The sequence below is a fragment of the Temnothorax longispinosus genome, chromosome 1, assembly GCF_030848805.1.
Source record: "Temnothorax longispinosus isolate EJ_2023e chromosome 1, Tlon_JGU_v1, whole genome shotgun sequence".
In the NCBI taxonomy this organism is placed as follows: domain Eukaryota; kingdom Metazoa; phylum Arthropoda; class Insecta; order Hymenoptera; family Formicidae; genus Temnothorax; species Temnothorax longispinosus.
Window position 1 is genome coordinate 10,029,099 of NC_092358.1, and position 17,476 is coordinate 10,046,574.

A 17,476-nucleotide genomic window follows, 5' to 3' on the forward strand; every position below is an offset into this window, starting at 1 on the left:
GTGTGTGTTCTAATTCCGCCCTCTAGAAATGTTTATTGTACCGACCATTTTTTCTAACTGGTCTGCCTCTAGAATATCTCTGAAGTTCCCTCAGCCTTTTGCTCAATGCGAGTAACAGTACCTTTTTCCTAGAGTAAATCGGCCAAGCGGGACGCTGATCACATCATCCCACCTTATAATTCGTAAAACTCTATGGACTTTTTTATAATCGTTAAAAGGGGATATATTTACCAACCCTATTTTGAGTTGTGTCTATTTCCAGCACGTATTAATTGTGTATTATAATTGTATTTTTAGTACAATACTAGGAATACTTTTCTTATGTTGTCAACTGCTACATTTTCTGTTTTCCTTCAAAAAAGATAGTTAAAATAAACGTTTTGAACACATTCAAGTCACGGAGATCACATTATGGCAATCTTAGAATAAAATAAAGTAGTTTGGTTATATTTTTATAAGATTTTTTAGTCAAAATTTTAGTTTTATTAAATATGGTGCAATATTAGGCATAGTTCCCTTAAAGATCTTAATGCTCCGATTACATGACCACTTCTAACAATGTTTAAAGATGATGTAGATATGATATTCCACTTTTATAGCGGCATACATTGGAGAGAAGCAATAAGACAGAATGCAACAAAGGAAGACATCAAAACTTATATCAGAACTGTCCATTCCACTATTGTAAAATATGCTAATGACGAGATCGCCCTTTATAGAATATTATGGAACTTGCAGCACATCAAACCACCGTAATAATAATTTTATTTCTATAAATTTATTCTGTCTTTAATCGTGGTAAATTTTATAATATGTATTAATTATATAAATATTTTAAATATAACAATTTGTGTCAGTACTATAGCAAGTAATTTGATTAAATGTGTATATCGACAGTATAGGGGAGACCGGGGCTATTCGTGACACTGCTGAAATTTTGTCGCGGGCCTAACTTTAAAGTGCTTGCTGCTAGAAACCTGTAATATCAATCACAGATGTTTCTTAGTGTCCTCTAGGTACCAACGGAATGGCATTTGCGTGTCAACCATTTTTCGCTCTCAGTGACAGAAAGTTTGATTTCAAGTGCTCAAAGTAAATTTTTTCAAATCCCAAAAATTTGTTTTCTCGCCGAATAAAATAATAAGAGATCCGAAACGGTAAGTTGTATTCGGTCACTCGACTTCACTAAGCATAATGCATAAGTAGATTTTATGGTATTCTTTCTTATCTGTAAGTCACGGATCATGAATAAGGAAAAATCACGCCGAGGCATTTCGTGACACGAGCAATCGGGGTAACCAAAAACGCCACGAATAAGCGTTCAAAGGAAAAACCAATTCGTAGGGGCCGTGGATGCCTTCGAGAAGTGGTTTCCCGTAATCGAATGTGAGCAATGAAGGCAATTAATGGAACAAGCGTTACATTTTTCCTCATAATTTTTTATACATATAATATGTAAATTCTGACAAATAAAGGCTTTTTCAAAGTATAAAGTAGATAAAAATTGCAAAAACGAAAGAAATCTATATAGTTTGTTCAATCAGAGAAAGTGTTACGCATTATCCCGTGGTTTGTCACGAATTACCCCGGTTTCGGGGCAATTCGTGACACATGACACAGCGATACATTTCTTGATATTTCGAGACTCGTGAGAGAAAAACCTACATATTTTTTTTCTTTTAAACTAGAGAGATAGACAATTACATCGCACTAATAAAAATTTTTTAAACATTTATACGACGCAAGAAAAAAATTTGAAAAAAAAATGTGTCACGAATAGCCCCGGTCTCCCCTAATATAGACGGAGGTGAGTGGAGGTAGACCTCGGTTTGCGTGGAAAGTTGAAAATCTAAATTGTACAGTGAGGTGGATCTCGCTTTGCTTGGAAAATACAATGCTCCAGAGAAACATCCACGCAAAGCGAGAGTCCACCTCACCCTACCCCACCCCTGCTTATACAGTGGGAATAACCGAGGTCTATCATTGTACGATTCGGGTTTTCAACTTTCCACGCTAACCGAGGTCTACCCCCATCCACCCCCGTCTACATGTGTACTCTCTATACACACATATCAGCAAATTACTTCCTTTAGCACTGGCATAAACTGTAATTATATATCTCAAATAACTTTTTAATAAACATCTAGCGACGGCTAAGATATTCTGAAAGTCACTCAGAAGGGTGACATATATATTATATGTCAAGGTCAAAGTCATCGGTGGTGGCTTCGTTAATGTGTATTTTCACCAAAATTACAATACGTATTAACAGTAAACATTTTGCGAATACTGACATTATATGTTTCAGCTACACTGTACCTTTTACATCAACAATGGCCAATAGACTTAGACCGTGGACAAATAGAGTCAAAAGTTTACAGCAAGATAGAAGAACGTTGGTCTGAAGTTGAAAGGCAAATTGACCATTTCGATATGCTCCTTGACAAATCTATATCGATCACGAAAAAGTCAAATGTTAAAAAACCAGATAATAAGAAGTTCAATATTAAACTACGTTTTCCTACGTCTATTGGATTCGTTGGGAGAGATAAGCAGTCACGTAAGATGCAGTGAACAACTGTTCAAAGAAATCGAAGACGACACATGTGAAATTATAACTACCTACAGAAAACTACAAAAAAGTTTTACAACGCCTAATTATATTTATCTTAACTTTAAATATTTATTCCCTTTATTTGTATTTATCTTCAATCGAATATCAATCTATATCATAAAAATTATATCTTTATTTCTTATTTGTAATTTATTTATTTATTATTATTATTATTACTAATCTCTTGCACTATTCTAATTGTATTACTTGTAATTTTAAATTATTTTGAAATTACATCCCATTTTCGTTATTAATCTAAGCGTTGTAACAAAGATTTTGAAACGATTTATAATAAATTATTTATAATACTGTTGTTTTGCATTGTTATTTTTATACATTTTAAACAAAATATCGCATGCATGGTTATCTAATATATAAATATTACTTCCAACGCATAATGTTTTATATTGCGGATATTAAAAATATTTTTGAGAAGTCATATCAGCAATAAAAATAAAAATAATAATAACTTATTACAAGTCTACTTTTTATATTTACATGTTTATGTTAAAGTTTGTATCAGTCTAGGTGCAAGAATATAGTATATATATAGGTACATTCAGCATTTGTAAAAATAAAAATATTCAATTTCGGACAATGGAAAAAGAATAATTTCTAGAGACTTAAGATTAAAAAATCCTCTGCTTAGCCCAAAATACTTGCGTGTATTTAAGATAAACAATTGTAGCAATTGCTTTTAGTCCAAAAATGCAAAGTGTGGTAATATAAATATATATCATTAGACCCGTGAAAATGTCAATAAATTAATAGACGGCAATACGAGTCAAGCGCGGTACGTGGTGCGCAAATAGAAAATTAATAGTTACAGAAAGTAACGAATTAAAATGTATATACGTATATACATATATTCCAACTTAATAAACTGCGCGCTGATTATTTGTCGGACTTGAAACACAGCTATCATTGGAACATTAATACCCTTCTCTCCCCGGAATTAAATCTACACGATTTAATTGTATAAAAAACTGTAAAGAAATTATTGCGAAAAATATTAATGTTCCAACGATAGCTGTGTTTCAAGTCCGACAAATAATCGGCGCGCAGTTTATTAAGTTGGAATATATGTATATATACGTATATACATGTTAATTCGTTACTTCTGTAACTATTAATTCTTTATTTGCGCACCACGTACCGCGCTTGACTCGTATCGCCGTCTATTAATTTTTAGAATATAATTAAAGAATATAATTTTTACAAAGAATAAGCATTAATTAGTGAATTTAATATTTATACTACAATTTTGGAATTGAAAGATTTGATTATTTTCTCTATTTTTGTATTTTAGATGTTAATTCAGTATCTTCAGTCATGATACAGCCAGCAAGCGACACAAGTCGACACAAACGTCGTTTTATCTTTCTTTTTTGGCAATGAGTAACAAAGACAAAACGACACTTGTGTCGACTTGTCACTTGCTGGAAAGCTTCTTATATATGTTTTAAGATTTGCCCGTTACTTTACTTTCCGCCCGCTAAACAGGGAGGAAAGAGGAAAGTGATCACTTTCCGCCCTAGGGAGGAAAGTGACCACTTTCGTCCCTGTAACAGGAACGAAAGTAACAACTTTCCTCCCTGGCATGAAATTGGCCACTTTCGTCCCTCTCTACAGGCACTGGAAAGTCGAACTTTCCGTGGAGGTGTTATGAAAATAAATTTTTCAATGAATTGATTGATTATGTAAATGAAATAGTGAGGCCAAAAAATGTGTTGCCAAAGTTCAAAATTATAGATTGTTAAAATGTATGTTGAATAACAATAGCCGACATCGAATACAAGTAGTAGCATGGAACAAAGAAATAGAAAATAGAATAGCAATTGGAAAGGTGGAACCCCACTTGAAACCTAATTATGTAAGTAAATTTTGGTATAAATGTATGGAGTTAATATATAACAATATTAATTTATTTATATTATTTAGAATGTCATTATGTATAAAGGTATTGAAATTTTTACATATACACACACGCATGCATGCACGCACGAGAGAGATATGTAAATACAATCTCCTTTGTGTGATATTAACGTTGGGTAATTTTAATGTCGACAATATTGAAAAGTTCGCGATATCATATCTTCGCGAGTTATCCACAGAAATATGGATAATTATAGATTTTTTCAACGTCAGCTATAAGAATCTTCTGTATTTAGTAAAAAATCACATCTATATTCAGATGGCCGCCATTTTGTGAGAAATCAATATTATTAAAATCCGCTACGTCACGGACTAGTTTTTTAAATCATTTTGAGGAAAAAAATTTTCATTTTTATTTCAGGTAAAATTTCAACTAATGAAGATATTCTGATTACAGCGGAAGCTGTTTTAGAAAAAATCTCTTTGGAAATGGCTGTCACATCCTTATTTTTATTAATTTTTAAATAAAACTTACAGAATTAATAATAGATAAAATAATAGATAAAAGTAATATAGATTGAGATGTACATAACGATTTTTCAATTAAACAAATTTTTTACTAAAAAAATAGTCAAAAATTAATCTACTTTTCCTTGTCCTAAATGTATGTAGTCTCTTAAAAAAAATAATCTCTTCACTCTACATAGTCATCATTAGATAGCAACAGACATCAATCAATACATAGTATCAGACGCGACCACTCGAGGGCTCTGGTACTACCGCTTCCGTTCGCGTTCCCAAGATTTAATAGATAAAATTCAATAGCCACATTTTTAGCAACAGTTTAAAGTGCAACCATTAAACATCGGTCGAACGCAATTGATTTTTACTTTTAAATTCAAGTTAGTCTTACACATTATACAAAAGCTCAACGATTTCCTATGTTAAATACGTTCGATAGCTCTGCTCCATTTGATTGGCTCTTATTAGATCCGTTAGCCTCGAGTGTTACAAAATGGCAACTGAATCATTTCCGGTACGTTGAATAATGCGATTCCATGGTACGGAACGTATGCGCAATGCGGAATTGGCGGAATGAAGTCCGTCCAATCGCAGACATTCCGCCAGTTGCGTTCAGCTGAAATATCTTTTTTGATGTCCCATGAAGCGGAATTCGCGGAAGCGCAATTGACTCTTGCCAATCACAAGATTGTTTCCCATAGATCCTTTCATTGTATCTATCGGAACAGTGTATATTATTGGCACGCACAGACTACGCTTCCGCATTTTCCGCTCCATGGGACATCATAAAAGATATTTCAGCGGAACAAAATCACATGTACATGCAATATGCAATATGCATCTGTCACATTCGACAACGAATTTCATTCATAACCTACAAAATTGTCACCAATTGCTAAAATTATTAATTCAAAATTACATTATTTAAAATTTAAATAGTTTTTAATAATATTCTTACAGATCTCTGTTGAGATTCTGACATTTTGTCTTTTCACATTCGCACACAAGTAATATATGCTTCCGCACGATCAGTGCGGATAAAATAAAAAACTTGCGGATAAAAGTCGGCGGAACGAACGTAAAAAAGGTCGAACCAATCACGAGCGTTCCGCCAATTCTGCATTGCGCATACGTTCCGTATCATATATGGGATCGCACCATAGTCGTCAGTCGCCATGTAGTTTGCCATTGTGCCGGCTCTGCTACGTGACGCTCGTCATATATTTATCGTTTATTTAAACAATATACTGTGTTTGGGAAGGATTCTGAACGTGACGAACGAAAATCGAAGACACTCTCGTGTGAGACGAAATGCAATTCAAGTATTTGTTGATAATAATCGTAATAATCGTCTCTGTGTAACGAGAGACATTACGTAGAGAGTTACAGAACAGGCTTCTTCTTCTTCTTAATTTGTGGCACCTAATCCTCCGCACGGCTCAATTGACGACCAAGAACCAGACGAAGTACAGAAGAGTTGGGGATACTTCGCACAGAGCAATGGTAAGCTGAAAATGCCTTGTAATAATTTAAGCACACAGTTCGAAATCACGCTAGTGTTTCGATCGAGCTCGTAGATATATAACCTCCGTAATAGCTTTTCAGGACCTCGTAACCAAATAATATTATAGAAAAGATTTTCTTTGTCATATTCAAGGGGGGTTGATTAGGTATCTTAAAAAGAGATGAAAATTACAAAAGTGAGGAAATTCATTAGAATAGAGTATCTATGAATAGTATTTATATAGAAGTATTTCATGTCAAAATCTGGTAAATCTGTTCACTTTTGTAATTTTTCTTTTTTTAAGATACATGATCGATTTCCAAGGGTGATTTTTACATCCCAGTGTCGAGAAAACGAAGTTCATGTTACAATAATTTTTTTTATTGATTGAGAATTCATACGCTTTTTTTGTTAAGAAAGGGGGGAGTGGACCTTGCATAAATTTCCCTGTTTCGTGGTGACAGGACAGGGGTGAGATTTAGGGTCTCGATGGAGAAAGAAACTGCGGAACGGAACTGAAATAGAATTACTCTGATTGGTTAGCCTCCCACTATATCTCTTTTCAATTATACTGTTCCGTTCCGCTATTTCTCTCTCCCTCGGCATGCATATCCTTATACTCACTAATCTCTCCCCCACCCTTCGGTGATCTTTCTCAGGCATATGGGGGGGGGGGTTTTGCCATGGCAACTGACATTTCCATTATTCCCGGGAAAGATCGATAGCGGCTCCAGGCAGCTGGCTTGCGCCCAGACCCTTTTGCACACACCGCCGTGACTCTCCTACTTGTCAGGGCTTCGTGGCGGCACATAGGCGTACAACAGCAAAGCGTACGGTCGTTCTACTTGCCGCTGACAGCAGAGTATAGGCTCTACGCTTCAGCGCCGTTTTCAGGACTAGTTGCTTCGGCAGGTGAGTTTAACAACTTACTCTTTAACAATATACTGCTTTTATTACCGGATTTCATGGCCTTTGCCCTGCTGCAGTTTTCACCCTTTGTTGCATAATGTCCCATATATCGTATCGTTGGATAGATCTTGAAAAAAGAAACATTCTTTATTGTATTTAAACATAATCGCGATATCTCCAACCGTTGAGAAGAAACAACTGGAAAATTGAATGGTGATGATGGTGTCGTAATAATAACGGAGTTTTATATACGAAACGAGAAATATTACTTTTATTAAGCTTTAGAATGAGTGACCTCAAAAGCATATACGTTTTTTAAGCCTATTTTGTGGCCCTTGAAATTCGAATCAAATTGTATGCCAAACGATACTATGATGGGACCCAAAAATATAGGATTTTTTATTTTTCTTTATATTTGACTCTTTTGTTAAAAAGTAACAAAAGTTTCTTCGATATTGAATCCGGATTTCATATTTGGTAAAACTCCACAATTAGGGTCTCTACGAGAAGTCATCAATTGGGAGGAGGTAAATTTTATGTATTCTTGCCCCCTGAATCCGAAACTGTTGATAAAATTTGGGGGTTGCTTGTATTTTTTAAGATATCGTCATGAAAATGAAACAAATCCCCTTTTAGTTATATATGTTCTAAGGTATAGACAGTACATGTGTAGGCGGGAAAGGGGCTACCGTCTCTCTCCCGCAGGCAAGGGTGAGTGGGGGTAGACCTCAGTTTGCGTAGAAAGTTGAAAACCCGAAATGTATAATGATAGACCTCGTTTCGCCCTATAAGTAGAGATGGGATGGGGCGAAGTGGACCTCACTTTGCGTAAATGATTTTCTGGATAGCATTATATTTTCCACGCAAAGCGAGGTCCACTTCGCCCCATCCCATCTCTACTTATAGGGCGAAACAAGATCTATCATTATACGGTTCGGGTTTTCAACTCTCCAGACGAAACGAGGTTCACCCCTACCCATCCCTGCTTGCGGGAGAGAGGCTGTAGCCCAAAAACAAAAGTGAAGAAATTCATTAAAGTATCTATGATTTCATGACGAAATCTAGTAAATCTGTTCACTTTTGTAATTTTTACTTTTTTTCAAGATGCGTGATCGACTCCCAAGGGTGATTTTTACACCCCAGTGTCGAAAAAAAACAAAGTTTATGTTACATATAATATTTTTTTTATTGATTGAAAATCCATACCCTTTTTTTGTTAAAGAAGAGGAAGGGTGGAAAACCTTGCATGAATTCCCTTATCCCGTGGTAACAGGGGTATGTGAGATTAGGGTGTGTCCCGTCGATGGAGAAAGAAACAGCGGAACGGAATTGAAACAGAATTACTTTGATTGGTTAGCCTCCCACTATATCTCTTTTTCATTACTGTTCCGTTCCGCTGTTTCTCTCTCCATCGGGATGCATCCCTATACTCACTAATCCCCCCCACCCCTCGATGATTGTTTTCAGGCATATGGGGAAACGCCATGGCAACTGAAATTCCCATTACTCCCGGGAAAGATTGATAGCGGGGCTCCAGGTAGGCTCGCGCCCAGACCCTTCTGCGCACACCGCCGCGACTCTCCTACTTGTCAGGGTTTCATGGCGGCACGTAGACGTACAACGGCAATACGCACGGCTGTTCCATTCGCCGCTGGCAGCAGAATATAGGCTCTACGCTTCAGCGCCATTTTCAGAGCTATATAGTTGCTTCGGCAGGTGAGTTATTACTCCTTACTGGATTCCATGGCCACCGCTCTGCTGTCTTAACTCTTTGTTGCATAGTACGTGTTCCATATATCGTATCGTTGAATAAATCTTGAAAAAAGAAATATTTTTTATTTGAATATAATCGTATCTTCAACCGTTGAGAGCAAACAACTGGAAAATTGAATGGTGGTGGTGTCGTAATAATAACGGAGTTTCATATCCGAAATGAGAAATATTACTTTTATTAAGGTGTACAAAGAGTGACCCCAAAAACATACGTTTTTAAGCCTATTTTGTGGTCCTTGAAATTTGAATCAAATTGCATGCCAAACGCTGCTATGATGGGATCCATAAAAAATATGTATATTTTTAATTTTTATTTATATTAGACTTTTTCGTTAAACAGTAATAAAAGTTTTTTCGATATTGGATCTTGGGGATTTTATATTTTTACATTTTTACTTGGGGTCGATTATGTATCTTGAAACAAAGTAAAAATTAGAAAAGTGAATAGATTTGAAAGGGAACACCACCCCTGAAATCTAAAAATGATACCTAACTTTGGTAATTTATTTCAGGGAAATAATTTATTCAATCGAAAACCTATTATAAGAGCTTTATTATTATGAATCTTAAAATGTAAAAAAAATATTAAATTTTTTTATTTTATAAAATGGCGGTGTCTTGGCCACATGGGTGCCGAGCCTCTGCTTTAAATAGACGCTCTTGCGATGAAATCTGTCACACGGTTTGACCTGGAACAAAATACAAAAGATTTTTATTAACTGCACGCCAAAAACTATAAAGTACGTAGGATTTTTAAAAAATATTGAGTTTTGCAAAAATGGTAAACATTTGAAAAAAGTCATTTTTTCCCTAAAATTTTTTGTGTAAAAATATGTTAATTGCAAAAAAAGTTTTTAAGGTATTGCAAAAATCCTACATACGTATTTTTCTAGTTTTTGGCATGTAGCTAATGAAAATTTTGTGTATTTTGTCCCAGGTCAAACCGTGTAGGTATTGCTGCGACATATGAGTCAGTTGCCCATTCGTGTAGGCGCGCATGGTCGTTCATAGTTGCATAGGCTTTGGCGTATTATATATGTGTGATTATAATGTGCCGAATGAAGCCAATGTAGCTGTGAATGACTATGCGCGCCTGCACGAATGGGCAACCCGTCATGCTGACCTGCATGTCGGTGCAACAACCGGAACACCGCAGGAGTATCTAGATGCGGTCAAAATATCGCACCATTTTGTAAAATAACAATTTTTTTACGTGCCGATAACACAGTTTCTGTTGAAACAGTAAACTTTTTTCCTTAATTTAAATTGATAATCGATTAAATTTTGATGCTAATAGGCATTCTATTTAAATATTAAATACTATAATGATATTAAATATTAAAAATTACTCTAAGATGACCATTTATGCAAACAAATAAAATCAAACGCCCGTTCCCGCGCGTCAATGTGTGTGTGTCTGTGAAGTTGGCACCTTATTTTCAAAAATCGGAAATTTTATTAAGAGTTCCATTTGCACCCACAATAGTTCTACAGTTCCTGATGTATTTCATAAATAGTTCCGTCGATTTAGATAAAAATATAACGATTTAAAAAAATGAGGTGCTAACTTTCCGTGGCACCTCAAGTTTCGAAAATATTTATTTTTATCACGGAATTCTATAGTTCTTGAAGAGTTCTATAGTTTCTGATAGGTTTTAGCGATAGTTCTGGTCTTTAAGTATTTTAAATAATTTTTTAATCTGACCGCTGGCACCTCAAGTTTTAAAAAAATTGATTTTTATCATGGAATTCTATAGTTCTCGAAGTGTTCTACAGTTTCTGATAGGTTTTAGCAACAGTTCCGGCCTCTAAATATTTTTTTAACAATTTTTTACTGTGACCGCTGGCACCGCACACAAGAGTAAACACGGAGGTGCAGGCAAGCAGTTCTGGCCGACTTTTCGGCATTTTCGTACAGTTCTGCGATAGTTCTGAAGACCCCGGTAGGTTTCGATCACAGTTCCGGCTTTTAAATATTTTTTAACAGTTTTTTATTCTCAGAGTTGGCACCTCACCTTCAAGAGAACTAAGGAGTGCTGGCTTGCTTCGCAGTTTTTTTCGACACTCCCCGACAGCTCTTGCATAGTTCCAACAATTTTGATAGGTTTTAGCCACAGTTCCGATATTTAACCTGTAGAGGGCCGCCGGCATTTTTCCATTGAAACCTTGGATTTTTTTTACGTAAAATTTATGCATATACACAACCAACATGTTCCGAAAAGTTTCCGTTTCTGGTCCCTGTGCAAAATTTCGATAATCTGACCTCAGAATCGTGATTAACGATATCAAAAACCCTAAAGTTTAAATTTTAAAAATTTTCAATATTTTCCGTGCCGTTCTGGGCCGGAGTGGCCTTTAAAGGGACCAGAAACGGAAACTTTTCGGAACATATTGTTGGAACTATGCAAGAGCTGTCGGGGAATGTCGAAAAAAAACCGCGAAACAAGCCAGCACTCCTTAGTTCTCTTGAAGGTGAGGTGCCAACTCTAAGAATAAAAAACTGTTAAAAAATATTTAAAAGCCGGAACTGTGATCGAAACCTACCGGGGTTTTCAGAACTATCGCAGAACTGTACGAAAATGCCGAAAAGTCGGCCAGAACTGCCTGCCTGCACCTCCGTGTTTACTCTTGTGTGCGGTGCCAGCGGTCACAGTAAAAAATTGTTAAAAAAATATTTAGAGGCCGGAACTGTTGCTAAAACCTATCAGGAACTGTAGAACTCTTCGAGAACTATAGAATTCTATGATAAAAATAAATTTTTTTGAAATTTGAGGTGCCAGCGGTCAGATTAAAAAATTATTTAAAAATACTTAAAGACCAGAACTATCGCTAAAACCTATCAGGAACTATAGAACTCTTCAAGAACTATAGAATTCCGTGATAAAAATAAATATTTTCGAAACTTGAGGTGCCACGGGAAGTTAGCACCGCATTTTTTTAAATCGTTATATTTTTATCTAAATCGACGGAACTATTTATGAAATACATCAGGAACTGTAGAACTATTGTGGGTGCAAATGGAACTCTTAATAAAATTTCCAATTTTTGAAAATGAGGTGCCAACTTCACAGACACAATGTGTGTGTGCTTAGTCATGTTTATAATCTACTTTCGGTTAGGCTTCAACGTCCGATTATCGCGCTTTCGAAAAAGGCTCGACTCCTATAAGTAATTGTTTTGCGCTCAACAGCTGTGATCACGTGTTTTATTTGTAATATAGCTCCTAGACGTGTTTGCTTTTGTTTCAGTGGCGATAAGTTCATCACTGTCGGCGACAGAAAGAAGGTCACCAGAAGATGTGACAATGGGATACATCATCGAATACCTCCTGAAAAAGCAACTCACTGTGGTAGAGCAGTATGAGTCCATTCGCACTTGGAGTGATGAAGTTCCCGAACAAAGATACCTTTCACAAACAAGTAATTTCAATACGTTATTTGCTCTTTTAAAATTCATTTCGAGCAGGAAAATTTTATTATTTTTTGTTGTGACAGAGTCTATGTTTTAACTAAGCATTTCTTACATAGTGGAATTTGATTTAGCGATGAATCTCTAGTTAGGTGATGCTGAAATGCGTTACGCAGCGAATAATTGTTGCTCAATGTTAACAAAAATTTTTTTACCTTATTATTAGCACAGTAAAATTAAAACTTCTGCGTTTCAGTCATTAGATTAAGAAATTTTTAGTTTAATGTCCAAATATCCATATCGTGATTTAGATAATCTATACACAGAAATAATTTGTTACTATTGTATAATGCAAGATAAATGTAATCAATATTAATGTCTGTGACGTATTCTGGACGTATAATAGTACCGTTAAATAGTATGATGATAAATAGTGGAATAATAATAGGATTATTTGAAGCCCACAATGAACCAGATCATGCGTGCACTGTTTGTCTTATTTTACGAAACAATAGTCATTATTTAATCGTATGGTTTTCATTTATTATCAGTTCGCAGACACTTCTACTTTAGTAAAAGTAATCGCAGAAATTCGTAATCTGTCGTCGAGATAGGTATTAAGTAAATTGGTCCATGTTTATTATTACAGTCTCTTTTGTATAGCATTGTATATACATGCGTGATGCGTACACGTAAGAGGTGATAAAAGATAAAATAAGAAACTAGAAAGCTTAATATATTAATTTTTGAAATCTGATAAAAATTTTCATTAGAATTAAATCACACTATTACATCAGAATAAAAATCTCTTTTTGAAGTATATTGTATATCCTAATATGTTAAATTAAAGATTTTTTTTAACTTGCGGTTCTTTACAAGAAATGATAAATTATTCGTAAATTATTAGCCGATGTATTGTCATATCAAGATCAAAGTACAATATGTGCGAATGATCTGGGTAGCGATATATCATGTAACTTTTTCCTAGAACGGAAACGTGAAAAGTGAAAAGTTTCATGTAACTATCTCTTTCTATTGGTATTGAATAGAAAGAGATAAACTTTTCACTTTTCACGTTTCTGTCCTAGGGGAAAGTGTAGCCAGCGTTAAAACTTTGGCACAAAAAGTATCTTCTTTTTTCTCCCCTCTCTCCCTCTTCCCTTCTCTCTCTCTCTCTCTCTCTCTCTCTCTCTCTCTATTCTTAGATTTCGCAAAATACACGCAGAAACAGTGCGTCAAAAACAAATAATATCGCTTTTAAAATTGTACCAGTGACGTTACACAGTTTTGCTGACAATTTTCTGCTGAAGATAGTTTTTCATGGTTTCTATTGAATTAAAGTATTCTTTTTTGTGTTTTCCAGGTCTCTTTCAATTATTCCAAGGGACCTCTAGACGAATGGAATATTCTGAAGATTGATAAAAAGGACGATTCAAAGAGGTAATATTGTTTTGAATTTTATTTTACTTCTATGCACTTCAAATATTTTTTTCACAACACCTTCACGGATAATTCGACTTTCCATGTTTGTAGAGAGGGGCGAAAGTGGCCAATTTCACGCCATGACGGCATAGCGGGCGGAATAAAGTAACAACTTTCCTCCCTAGGGAAGAAAATTGATATTTTCCACCCGGCATAGCGGGCGAAAGGTATCAATTTTCTTCTTTAGGGAGAAAAGTAAGCCCTGGCGTGAAATTGGCCACTCTCGCCCCTCTCTAGGTATGGAAGTCGAACTTTCCGTAAAAGTGTTGTGAAAAATATCGTGTGCACCTCGGGTCGAAAGCATTTTCAGCAGACTCGTGTGATTTGTCGCCCTCGCCTTCGACTCGGGCGGCAAATTTCACGCTCGTCTGAAAAACCCTGCTTTCTCCCCTTGGTGCACAATATACTATTGAAATACGTGAAATCATATTTTGTAGACATAAAGGATACTAGGGCAAGATGGCATACTTTTTGCATTTTATTTTATTGTACTTTTCTAAAAGTATACAAACTAAAGTATAATAATGGCAATAATGATGACAGTTTCGCGATGTTCATGCGACAGTTTCATGCGTTGTTCATATAAGAAAACTTATATAAGGAACTTATAGGGGTGGATTCCATCGTTGGATGTGTTAGGTTCTCGGTTCTAAAGTTTTGAATTGGTCGGATTTTTCCTACACATATGATGTAGATTATAGTTTTGTGATTATTCATTGGTGAGCTCGACGTGGAAATAGCACCGCCTATCGTATGATTTTGGTTTTCCGCTTATCTATTAATTAAGGCAAGTTAAACGTAAAATCGTCATCGTTTTTGACGCAGATTTCGATTTTACGGTTGCCTATAGCGAGTTTGACGTTAAGTCTTTACCATCCTGTTTTTGAAAGAGCGAGCTATTGTTCCTTCCAGTGACTTATTGCGTTTATTTTTATTAGCTGTTAATAAACGTGGATTTTTAGCTCGAGTCGGAATCCTAGCTACGTTTCCAAGATAACAGAGGTGTCTACACGATTCGGAACAAATAGAAATTTTCCGTTTCTCTGTGTTTATTAGCAGATATTACAGAAATTTTGACCTTACACCACGCGTCATGGACTCCGTTTTATTAATGGGACAATATTATCCAGATAATATTTCTGTTGCCCATCTGGACCGATTTATTATCAAGGATTTTCTTTGGCGTACGGCGGTGCCAAACTTATTGTGTCGCAAATCTGACAAGTAAATGAACTTTGTCCTGTTTAATTTGTCTGTTTGAATTTACCTATCTGGAAAGTTTCTCATGACCTCTTACGATTTTTCACATTTATATGAAATAAACATCCGAAAAACCAGTGTCATAGTACGTTGGATAATCGTTGGTCCACGGTTTATTTTTGTTTTTTATCTGAAAGATAATTTTATGTTTCCGCGAAAAAAGAAATCATAGAGTTCACAGGACAGTAACAATAGAATAGAGATTTACTAATAGAAATTAATATGCTTAATATGAATATTATACGAGTAATTAATAGATATTAATTTAAATAAATGGCGAAGGAATGGACTCAGTTCAAACATATTATTGCACTTGTAAAAATGGAGCTTGCACTGTTGGGTGCTGTACATAACTCCTGGCGCATGCAAGCTGGGGAGCTAAAATTATTTTTTCGGGAACACACTTATTAAAACCTACACACTGATGTGCATATCATAGGTGGACGCCACATGGCTCAAATCTGGACACAGTTTTTACATAATTCATAGCATGTCAAGTACAAAAGTTTCTATATTTATTAATCGAATATTGTATATATTAATTGAAACTTAAAATATTGTAGTTAAGTTAATAACAGGTTTTGTATTCTCGTTAACATATATCTACATTTCTTTTTGTTTCAGATTTAAATCTATCCATTGTCATCTGTTTCTACATGTTCCTTATTACCTGCACAGAGGATGAAGATTGCACGACGAATGTGTAACTGAAGACAGTTGGAGAACACTGACCTCTTGTTGTTAGGGAAAATAGAGAAGAAAATGTAAGGTCTTAGAAAGAGAACAAAGCAAAATTTATTCTCAATTGCGGAGAAAACGGAAGATCAACGTACGGTAAGAAGCATAATTGCGTTAATAACAAGATATTGTGAAAAAATTATTATTTATTTTTACACATAATAAGGTGTAAAAATGAAGGAAATTAGCGAATTCCGTTGGCTACATTGCGCATTTAGGCACAGAATTCATTACATGTCATTATATTGACACATGTAATGCGTACACGAATTGCGAGGCATTCATCAAAAGAACGTAAAACAAGGGTGAAATGAATTACATTTAATCCTAACTCGCCACATTCCGGTCCTGTGGACAGCTAAACGTTTTTTCGGTTTCCTAGTTTTCACATTTTTTTTTAACAGGTTTAGTTTAAACTTAAATTATTTTCTGGATCAAATATTATCATAAACATTTTATTTAGACTCTGTATTTCTAATTCTTACATTAAAAGCTTAAAAATATTAATTATAATGAAAATGACAATGCGATAAAGTCGGGCGGTCTTACGGACCGGAGTGTGGCGAATTAAAAACTTGAAAATAAGTGTGGCTAACTAGGGTTAAAATGTTTTGCTTGATCATAAAATTCCACGTGATGACTCATTGAAATCTACATGGAACGTTAATATCTTATTTTTGTCTAAATATCTATACTATAAAACATTATGTATATTGTATATGGTCACAGAATACTGAAACAATTTCTTGATGTTATAAGTAATTTTCTGTCAAATGTTTCGTGAGATTATTCAATCTTGCGTGAAAGATCGATAAACAGCTGGTACAGCCTTAAAATCTATATATATAAGTACCGTCCGTCTGTCTGTCTGTCTGTCTGTATGTACGCGAACTACTCATTCGTTAGTGGACCGAATTTTTACCAAAAGTATATGAAACAGGGGTAGAATTTCCCGGGGATGAAAATGTCGTGGCCATTTTTTTGCTACCGATTTTCTGGAAACCGATTTTTCTAATTCTTCTAATTTTTCGGGAAATAATTGACTAAATTTAAAAGAATTATATATGAAACAGGGGTAGAATTTTCCGGGGAATGCTATAAAGTGTATAATTTTTTGTTACCGATCTTTTTGGAAGCCGATCTTTGGAACGTCTGTCTGTCTGTCTGTTTGTCTGTACGCGAACTACTCATTCGTTAGTGGACCAAATTTTTACCAAAAGTATATGAAATAGGGGTAGAATTTTCCGGGGATAAAAATGACGCGGCTTTTTTTTTGTTACCGATCTTTTTGGAAATTGGTTCCGAAATTTTTTCAAATTTTACGAGAATTAATTGACCAAATCTTAAAAACGTGTATATGAAGTAAGGGTAGAATGTCCCAGAGAGTGCCA

At 35.2% G+C, this 17,476-nt stretch overlaps 1 protein-coding gene across 2 annotated transcripts in view; it reads left to right on the forward strand.

The window, feature by feature from the left end:
• Positions 1-6,194: 6,194 nt before the first annotated feature.
• LOC139824707 (isovaleryl-CoA dehydrogenase, mitochondrial-like) overlaps positions 6,195-17,476 on the forward strand; it is a 76,369-nt gene continuing 65,087 nt past the window's right edge. For both annotated transcript variants that reach the window (XM_071797265.1, XM_071797262.1), the window contains exons 1-6: positions 6,195-6,514; positions 7,233-7,427; positions 8,892-9,140; positions 12,446-12,616; positions 13,969-14,045; positions 15,972-16,181. The gene's annotated coding sequence lies outside the window, so the exon portion shown is untranslated. The remainder of the gene's footprint in view (positions 6,515-7,232; positions 7,428-8,891; positions 9,141-12,445; positions 12,617-13,968; positions 14,046-15,971; positions 16,182-17,476) is intronic.